The following is a 10,967-nucleotide window of genomic DNA, read 5'->3' as shown; positions in this document are numbered from 1 at the left end:
ATTAGAACATGCTGAATATTGATTACTACATCTTCTGCAACCTTTGGTAGTCATAACACAGGATTTATGTTTTTTAAAGGGGAGCAAAGCCAAACCTTCTAAACTTTACAATTGGAAAATTGTTGACAGAGCTCACAAATAAAGAAATCAAATAAATGCTTGCTGAAATTTGCTAGACAAAATGTGCAGTTCTGGGTTTATGCTAATTTACTAAAGCTTTTCCCACAGGAGAAAACCTAGGATATAAGATTCCGTCAACAGCATGTCTCAGACGGGAGATGCAGAATACTTGTCACCATGGAGACAACAGAAAGACGAGAAGAAGGCCATGTCACTACCCTTGAATCAGAATGCAAAACCTTGCTCACAGCCATCAGCAAGTCTGTATACATATAAGGCAAACTCTGTATTAAATGAAGGCAAAGCTGGACAAGAGGGTGATTATCCAGGATATATTCAAGATAAAGAAAAAAGCTGGCTACTTACCTGTCATGTTTGCATTAATCTGCTGTATAAACACTGAGCTTTCCTCTAAAATTCACTTTCTACACCTAGATGTAGTAGCATAAAATCTCTCTAAAATAATGTAGACATTGAATAAAAAGCTGAGTAAATAATGAGTTGTTGGAAAAGTCATAACATATTTTTCTGTTTTCTTAATGCAAAAATGCATCATGACTTTTCTGATGACTCAGTATAATTCAATTAGCATGTTAGTATTAAAGGTAAGAACAGCTATATCATTCATTTATATATCCATTTATCAATCATTCATTTACTTATTAACTTATCAGTTAATTTTTATTAGGGGATTAACACATATCAGGTTTAATGGTGATGGTAAATAATATGTATTTTTGCCCTCAAAAATTCTAAAGTTGGGCATGGTGGCATGCACTTGTAGTCCCAGACACTTGAGAGGCTGAGGCACGAGGATTCTAATGTCAAAAATATGTTTTTAAAAATTTCTGGGGAACCAGCAGTTAGCGTAATGGCTATGTCACTGGACTCCCACGTAGTCGACCGTGGTTCGTGTCCCGGACCCGGTGGCTTAAAACTCACGCCGGGCACGTGTGCGTGCGTGCCCAAGATCCCGAGAGGAGAATGGAGGAGAAGGGATTGCGGCGTGACCATCCCCCCTGGGGAGTGATTTCTCACTTTCTGTCTCTATGTCTCTCTCTGTCTGTCTGGCGAGCGCACGCTCCCTACAGTGAAAATCTCTCCAAAAAAAAAAAAAAAAATTCTGAAACCCATTTTACCAATGAGTGAAGATAAACTGCATTCAAAGAGAGATGCTGCATAGTCTTGAAAAACCTTTGAAAAGCTGTTTTAGATATTATAATGATGATTAGAGGTTAAAATGATACATAATCCTGGACCAGCAGATGCCGTGAAAGTTACATTGCTGGACTCCCATGTAGTCGACTGTGGTTCTAGACCCAGACCCAGTGTCTTAAACTCATGCCAGGCATGTGTGTGTGTGAGAGGAGAATGGAGGAGAAGGGATTGTGAAGTGACCATCCCCCCTATGGGGTGATTTCTCACTTTCTGTCTCTCTGGCAAGCACAAGTGCCCTATAACAAAAATCTCTCTCTGAAAAAAAAAAATGATACAGAATCCTGTGTGCTGGTCATATGCACTTGACCAGTAGAGGTTAGTGAGATGCTTGTAATAAGACTTCTTTTTAGGTGGACTAAATGTTCCTATTTAAAAAAATTGGTGAGGGAAAACAGGGGATAAAAAACAACAAACAATGCATTTAATTGACACAAAAATGAAAAGTTATTTGCTGATGATAATGTATATGTCAATGTCTTTGTCTTGACTGATATACATTATATTCATGCTGAGAAAAAACATGTAGTACACTGTGAAGATGTACAGTGGTTAAATGTAAATAATAAATATTTTTAAAAATTGGTATTTATATTTGTAAAAAGAAAAAGCTCATATTTTATACTAATAGGTGATTAGGACCTCCAGAATGGATTTTCTTTTTCTTTCTTTTTCTTTTTTTTAACTTCTTTGGCACTGAGTTTTCTTCATTTGTAAAATGTAGAGAGGACTAAGCATGATCTAAGAAGTCTGAAATGACAATAGAACAGTTCCCTAAGCATTGCATTACAGCAAGGTAGAAGCACAAGGCCTCTCTCTATATATACTTATATTCTTTTCCTATGTAAGAAAGGCTCTCTCACTTACCCTTTGTAAAATATGTTTTGCGTAGCTTATAACACTCCATCATTCAGTTAACTTGGTCATTCAGTAAGCATGGAGTGTCCACTCTATCCTAGGTCTTGTACTAGGAGAACCAGTTGCTGCAGGCTTGATCTCCTGACAATCACCTTCTTTTTGGCAAGGTATATAGGTTACTGTGGTCACACACAGACTGCTAAGGACAGTTCAAGTCTACAAATAATAAAATGAAAATCTCTCAAGAAGGTATTTGGCCTAGTCCATCTGTGTTGTTATAACAATATACCATCAACCAGATGGTTTATAAAAAGCAGAATTTATTTCGCGGAGTTCTAGAAGATGGAAAGTCCAAGATCAAGGTGTAAATAAATTTGTTATCTGGTGAGGGTTCACTTCCTAACACATGGACAGCCATCTTATTGCTGTATTCTTACATGGTGGAAAGGGTCAGGGACTTCTCTGAAGCCTCTTTTATAAGGAAACTAATCCCATTAATGAAGATTCTATGTTCATGGTCTAATCACTTCCCAAAGAGCTCACTGCTTAATACCATCCTTTAGTGGACATAAACATACACATTTTGAGGAGTCACAAACATTCAAACCACAGAGCCTAAGAACAGTTCTGTTTTTCTTTATTGTTTTCTTTTTAAGTTTTCACCCTAAAGCATGTGTACTCCCTGGAGGGAGAGAGAGAGAGAGAGAGAGAGAGAGAGAGAGAGAGAGAGAGAGAGAGAGAAGAATTGAGAAAGCACCTTCCATGAAGTATAACCACACTATAATCCCTTCTCCTCCATTCTCCTCTCAGGATTCTGGTCATGCATGTATATGCTCCCAGTGTGATTTTCAAGCTACTGGATCTGTGACTCATACTGCAGTTGGCCATGTGGGAATTCAGTGCCTTAACCACCAAGCCACCAACTAGTTCTCTAAACAGTTCAAATTTTTAAAAAGGTGGTTACATAATTTCCTGCAGCCAACCACTTTGCTAGAAAAAAAGTAACTTGAGGAAGAAATTTAAGATTATTATTTATGAGGCCAGCAGGTGGCATGGTGGTAAGAGGCACTGGACTCCCACATGGTCTACCGTGGTTCTAATCCCGAACCTGGTGGCTTGCTTTCCCTCTTTCTCTCTCTCTGTCCCTCTCTGGTCAAATGAAAATAAATAAATAATTATTAAAAAGATAACTTACTTATTTTTTAATTTTTTGCTTTACAACATGCACTTTTATAGGGGAGAGGTGGAGAGACAGAAAGAGAAAAAGCATACACTGGGAGGATGACCATGCCATCCATTCTCCTCCATTCTCCTCCTGGGATTTTTGGCATACATGCACATGCACCTGGCATAATTTGCAGGCTTTCAGGTCAAGTACTCAAACCCTGATTGGCTATGTGGGAATCCAGTACCTTAACCACCTTGCCACCTGTGGGCTTCAAAATTTGAGATTATTTTGAAGATTAAATTTAATGTTTACTTCCTTGAATTTAGATAAGTTTGTGACACTACAAATGTCTAGATGTAAGATGATCTGTTGCAAAGAAGTCTTTTCGAAAATAATCTTTTTTTTTTTTTTTTTGAGAAGTTTTTCACTATTGGGCGCATGCGCTCGCCAGACAGACAGAGAGAGACAGAGAGACAGAAAGCGAGAAATCACCCCCCAGAGGGGATGGCCATGCCGCAATCCCTTCTCCTCCATTCTCCTCTTGGGATCTTGGGCACGCACGCACACGCACCCAGCATGGGTTTTAAGCCACCGGGTCCAGGACGTGAACCGCGGTCGACTACGTGGGAGTCCAGCGACATAGCCATTACGCTAACTGCTGGTTCCCGAAAATAATCTTTGAAGTGATTTCTAAATAATGCTAATATGTATCTCCCTGAGATACTCACTGTTATGGATTAAATTATATACTCCTTCCCAATTTAAAGTCCAAATTATATACTCCCTCCCATGTTAAAGTCCAAACCACTAAAGCTCAGGATATGACCTTATTTGAAAACAGATTATAGATATCAAGAGTTAAGATGAGGTCATTAGGGTGGGTCCTAATCTAATGTTCTGGTGTCCTCATTAAATAGGAAATTTATACACAGTGACACATATAGGAAATACACCATATAAAGATGAAGCCGGGTATGATTCCAAGCCAATAAGTGAAAAAATTACCAGCAAACCACCAGATGGAGAAAGGCATAAAAAAGATTTTCTCTCATAGTTTTCAAAAAGAATGAACCTGCTGTCACCTTAATAAAGAACTTATGGGCTTCAGAACTGTGAGATAATGCATATTTATTGTATGAACCATCTAAGCTGTGGCACTTTGCAATAGCAGCAATGAACTAATACAGCCAGTTAAAAAAGCTTCATACTGTCGATTCACTTTTTATTATAACACCCACAGGACTGAAAATACTGCAATGAGATTTCCATTAGAATGATTATGTAGAAGGGGCTTGGAAAGCTAAGAACACATTTTAGGATATTTATTACCTCACTCCCAGGAGTTAATGCCCAGTGCAAGGGAAATAAACACAAATATGCTGAAGTAAATATCTAGAAAATAGAAGACCTCATAGTATTTGTTTTATACTTAAACATACTCACAAAAACCTTAAAAAATGTAGGAAGGTCATATTTATATGACCTCTTATGAAAGAAAAACAAAGGAAAAACAGAGGAAATATCATGACAATGTAAGATAAAAAGAAGAACTTGTTTTTGTTTTTCAGATTTCTGCTATAGGGTGAGTGGACTCACTGGAAAAGAGAGGAGAGAGAGAGAGAGAGAGAGAGAAAGTGAGAAATCACCCTCAGTGGGGGAATAGTCATGTCATAATCCATTTTCCTTCATTCTCCTCTTGAGATTTTGGGCATGCATGCACATGGACCTGGCACATTTTTCAAACAACTGAGTCTGGGACTTGAACCAAGAAGTTGGCCATGTGGGATCCAGTGCCTTAACCACCATGCCACTTGCTGGTACAGCCATGCTTTATAATGTCACAGATACAATTCACTCAGAACAAGAAATGATAATGAATATATTGTTCAACGGATAAGGAGAATGATATTTATAATTTTTTTCTGTATAATCTCCACAACCAATAATAGGCAATGTGTGAACAAATGGTAGTCAGAGGTGGACAAAAAAAGAAGAGGAATTATATCTGAAGTCAGTAAAGGAGATTCTCATCAAGTTGACCAGTGAAACTTCTAGAAAATCAATTCAGTAGCATTGTCTTTGATCTAACATTGATCTTTTTATTTAATTTATTTTTTAAAATAATTTTTATACATTCAATCACATTATTTAGCTTACAAAGTGAACATTTCAATATATGAACATTTATCCCCAGTCCAGTTAATAAAAATATCTTTTTTTTCTTTTTTTTAAATTTTAATTTTAGTGATTTAGAGATCAGTGATTTCCACAGACAGTTAACAATACTCGTAGCAATGCCCCAGTGGTAACAAGATGTTCTGCAGGGCTGGGATCACATGAGAAGATCCCAGGTTGAGTCCCAGGTCTGAGGTTTCCCTTCTCATGGGCATATATGCATGCTTCTGATCTGGCTGGCCAACAGTAGGGGTGGACTGTGGCATGAGACCCTGTTGGGGATATTGTCTCTCTCTATCTCATGGAAGAAATTGAAAAATGACTTTAGGGCCAACTTGTGGCCTTGTGGTTAAGGCAACTGGATCAGATATGGCCCAACCATGCAATTCAAATCTCAGACCTGGCAGTTTGAAAAACACACCAGGAAGGTGTGCGTGTGTGCCCAAAATACCAACAGGAGAAAATGACGGAAGAGAAAGGATTGTGGCATGACTAGTCCCCATGAAAGATGATGCTTTCTCACTTTCCCTCTTTCTCTCTGTGTCTCTCTAGTGAGCACATGTGGCCTTTGACAAATTAAAATAATTTTTTTGAAGAAATGGGGAAATTTGGGTAGATTTTTATAATAAAAGAAATATGGAGCTTTGAACGACACTGCATTTGCAGTTGATTCAACCATTTTCCAGCTCCTCCTTATTGTAACTGTCGTCTCCTTTCATTGAAGCACCTGGGACTGGCAGTCTCTCCCTTCTCACCCCTTTACTTTCTTCCTCTTTTTTTTTTTGGTGGGGGGGGGAGAGGTTTTTGCTATCGGGCACCTGCGCTCACCAGACAGACAGAGACATAGAGACAGAAAGCGAGAAATCACCCCCCAGGGGGATGGTCACGCTGCAATCCCTTCTCCTCCATTCTCCTCTCGGGATCTTGGGCATGCACGTACATGCACCCGGCATGAGTTTTAAGCCACCAGGTCCAGGACATGAACCGCAGTCGACTATGTGGGAGTCCAGCGACATAGCCATTACGCTAACTACTGGTTCCCACCCCTTTACTTTCTTGAGTGAACTATTGAATGAACCAGAATAGAGAGGTGACTTTTGTTACATTTATTTCAGGTTCCTTATTTATGTTTATAATTTTAAGTAAGCTCTCAATATGTCTTTCTCTTTTGCCTTTTTCCAAGAAATGTTTTCCTTAGCTGTCAGTGGTGTCCATTTGTCCAAGGGAATACAGTGGGCATGAAAGTAGAGATAAATTGTCACAGGGATTCTAAACAGTTCAAGAAAGGATTTTCAATACAATCAAGTCCTAACAGCTTTTCCATGTACGGAGAAGATCTATATTCCAACATCACAGAGCTGTGCACCTGAAGACATGGGTGGGTTAAGAATAGTTATAGGCGGGTGAAATATTTATTTTTTCAGAATTGCTGAGGATCAGATTGCACAGAGGTTAAAGTAGGGGGTCTGGAATGTAGATGGACAAAGCTTGTCAGGGTGACACTTTCAGATCCCAAATGACACAGGAAAGCCTGGGCCAAGAGTTATCAAGCTGCTAGATTTATTCTAGCAGAGTGAGCAGGAACTTGCGGAACAAAGGATATCACCATGGTAACCAGAGGAATCAAAGGACAACACTTGGATTCATGATTTACTTTACTTTTTCTCTATAAAAGTCACATAAGCCACGATCCTCCACCAAGAGAAAAGATGTCACGTTTGAGAGATTGTGCATTTCATCTAAAAATGCTATTTAAATTACTGCATCAGGCCAGGACTTCCAGATTGGGCAGATTAAATGCAATTGTTTTCTTCCACTATCCTGGGTTTGGAGACTTTTGAAGATGAGAACAGTCTTAATGAATGAAGGAGATACATTCTGTGTGCGCCCATGTTACAGTGTGAGTATATTCTCTCCTCTGCATCATTTTCTGATTTTCTGCCTGTTTGATACTCAGGATGAAATGAATCAGGAGGTAAAACTATTGTGAAAAAGATATACAAAATATTGTTTTCGTAAGTTTTTTTTTTTTTTTTTATTAGCTCTCTTCTTGAGAGAACTGATAATCTATGGGATGGGGGTCCTACAGTCAAACGTGGATATGAGTCTCTGCAAACCTTTTTTCATGTTTCATGTAAATTGTAGATAACTGATTTTTCGGTTCTGTAGGCTATGGAAGACAACTAGGAAGCTCAAAGGAATTCAATAATCCAGTAGCTCACATTGTGCTTTTCACACAATAAAGGCACACATAGTACCTCTTATTACTATTTTATTTTTTAATGTGACAGAAGTGTTTTTGTAAAATGCAATTAAATGAGTTACCAAGATTCAGAAAGGTCCAGTATGTTGGTGAAGATCAAGGGGCATTGGTGTTAACACTAGTAAATGACAGCTGGGACATTAATCCAAATAGTTTACTCTTAATATTATTGTGCTTGCATTTTTCTTTCTATATTCAGAGCTTTGTATCAAAGACAGTTTTGCTACTTTTTCCTAATCTTAGGGAAAAAAAGAAATGTTTGAATGATATTAGGTAAGCCTTTGAAGCCAGGGTCTTCCAATGAGTTCTGTGTAACCATTAATTAAAAGTGACATAGTTCCTTCTATTGAGAGTTTATATAGCAAAGAGTAATGATTGGGGAATAAGCTTTGCATTTAGACCATATACATTAAATTATTTAAAAAATTTTTATCTTATTTGTTACTCTTACAGAGTCTTATTTTTGACTGGATTCAGACTTAGAAATAGAAGTTTTAATTTTACTTATTATTATTATTTTTAAATTTGTCATATGGCATGTGCACTCAGAGAGAAACAGAGAGACAGAGGGAAAGTGGAAAAGCAAGCTGCCAGGTCTGGGACTCAAACTAGAGTTGGCCATGTGGCAGTCCAGAACCTTAACCATCATGTCACCAGCTGACCCCCAAAGGAAAATATTTTTAAACAAGACAATCAAATAAATCAATGAGGATTCTTATTTTATAGATGATAAGTGTATTAAAATGCTCTTGATGGGACCAGCAGAGGACATAATGGTTACATTGCTGGATACCCACATTGTTGACTGTGGTTTGAGTCCTAGACCCCGTGGCTTCAAATTCACATTGAATACTTGTGTGTATGTGCCCTAAATCCCAAGGGTAGACTGGAGGAGAAGGGGGTTACAGCATGGCCATACTCTCTCTTGCTTTCTGTCTCTCTGTCTCTCCAACCAGTGCACATACCTTATAGAAAAAAAATTATTTCTTAAAAAAAATTTCTTGACTACAGGTAACCTCTCTAACCCAGTTCCAAAAAATTGGTGGCAAAAACTTATGATTCTTAATCACATTAATTTCAAGTTTCTGGAAGGTAAAACCATTTTTGTTCCAAAATAAAGATGGAAGATATAGGGGACCAGCAGTTAGCGTAATGGCTATGTCGCTGGACTCCCACGTAGTCAACCGCGGTTCGTGTCCTGGACCCTGTGGCTTAAAACTCACGGCGGGCGTGTGTGCGTGCGTGCCCAAGATCCCAAGAGGAGAATGGAGGAGAAGGAATTGCGGTGTGACCATCCCCCCTGGGGAGTTATTTCTCGCTTTCTGTCTCTCTGTCTCTCTCTTTCTGTCTGGTGAGTGCACGCGCCCTATTGCGAAAACCTCTCAAAAAAAAAAAAAAGATTGAAGATATAAATTGACATTTAAAGGCAATGAGAATGGAAATAAGAAAAGTGGTGTGTGGGGCCAATAATTGGACTTCCACATGGCCAACTGTGGTTTAAGTCCCAGATCTGTTGGCTTGAAACTCACACCGTGCACGTGTACATGCATGCCTAAGATCTCCGAAGGAGAATGGAGAAGAGATTGTGGCATGGCCATCTCCCATGGGAAGGGGGTGATTTTCCACTTTCTCTGTCATTGTCTCGGTCTCTCTCTCCAGTGAGCACATGAGCCCTAAGGCAAAAAAACTCTAAAAAAAAAAAAAAAGTTGTGTGTAAGTTGTTAAGAATACATCCTGTAATTTGATGTATAATTTTCTGATGAACAGAGAAACAGAATAGTTAGAAGAGAACATGCTACATTTGCTAGCTTAACTTTATTGGATTCCATTAACTAAGAGAGTTTTGGCTTCTATTTTATCTATTGTTTTAAGAAAGGCTTTTCCCTCCTGTGCTTTGAATTAAATGTTAATAGGATAACTATTTCACACTGGATAACTACAAATTGCTTATTTAGGTGCTTCTATGGTTCAGTAATTAGGTATGGATGAATATGTAAGTAGCTTTTAAACTCCACCCTAATAGGCAATATACAATAGCTGTTCTATAGAACTTCATTTAACATGTCTCTTAGCATTTCTAGAAAGTTAAATAGAATGTGTTACCTGGTATTTGCCTCAGTACGGTGAATTTGTACCCCAATAGACACATAAACTATACAAAATTTTGGAAAGGAGCTACTTAGTGAGTGATATAAATGCAAGGTGATATAGAGACTAGAACATATAAAATATCTGTGCAGTTGAGAGGAAATAGCCACACAGTGGAAGGACTTCACAGAACTCACCTTCCTCTGAAAACAACATAACACACCAAAAGATACAAGAGAATCTCAAAATATTTGTTGAAAATGGAATTATATACGGGTTTATCTTGGTGCAAACATTTTTTGAAATCCATGCAGAGTTTCTTTATAATATGTGTTTCTATGAATTACTGAAGGCTCTTCCAGAAATATATACTGTTTTAGAAACAATATAGTAGACACTTAAGTAAGTGTTGGCCAGTATAATGAGAAAAGAATAGGTAGACTAGCTGAAGTTCAGTTAGACAATATTTATACTTCATCTAACATTTTATCTAAAAATGATGAAAATGTCTCTATATTTATTACAATAAGAAATATTTTTCCTCTTTGAGTGGATCCTCTTAGGTGATGTAATGCCAGGGAAGATTTCTGGAGCTTGTTATGGCTGTAAGAACCATGGCACAGGAAAAAGACAACGTATTCTGAAATCCTAAATGTAGTAAGAAATAAATGAAAAACTTCCCACTGATTCCTCAACTGAGCACTCAGTACAGAAGTGATGACTTTCTAGTCTATTATTAAGTATTTTATTGAATTCAGGAAGGAGATTTCATAATCATTTCATAGAGATCAATAATTCCTATAAACCTGAGGTCTCTGATTTGTGGTATCTTCGCATGAGGTAAGCAGGTTCAGAAAACGGTTTTTAAAATCACTGCTTATCTATAATTTATAATACAAAATGATCAGTGAAAGATTGATTCCAAGTATATTCAGTAGAATGTAAGCAAAAATGGTTTAAAATAAGAAAAGCTTTCTTTCGTTTCTATTTGATTATCCAGTCATATTCCAAACTCACATACGAGTGCATAAAAGACTTTTATATTTTATGTGTATATATATATATGTATATATATATATA

At 37.7% G+C, this 10,967-nt stretch overlaps 1 pseudogene; it reads left to right on the top strand.

The window, feature by feature from the left end:
* Positions 1 to 674: 674 nt before the first annotated feature.
* Positions 675 to 10,967, top strand: part of LOC102483256 (60S ribosomal protein L6 pseudogene) — a 21,382-nt pseudogene continuing 11,089 nt past the window's right edge.

This window comes from Tupaia chinensis, unplaced genomic scaffold (genome assembly GCF_000334495.1).
Source record: "Tupaia chinensis unplaced genomic scaffold, TupChi_1.0 Scaffold146445_1, whole genome shotgun sequence".
Lineage (NCBI taxonomy): Eukaryota > Metazoa > Chordata > Mammalia > Scandentia > Tupaiidae > Tupaia > Tupaia belangeri.
Note: the sequence above shows the minus strand (reverse complement) of the source record. Positions and strands in the feature narration are given on the sequence as shown.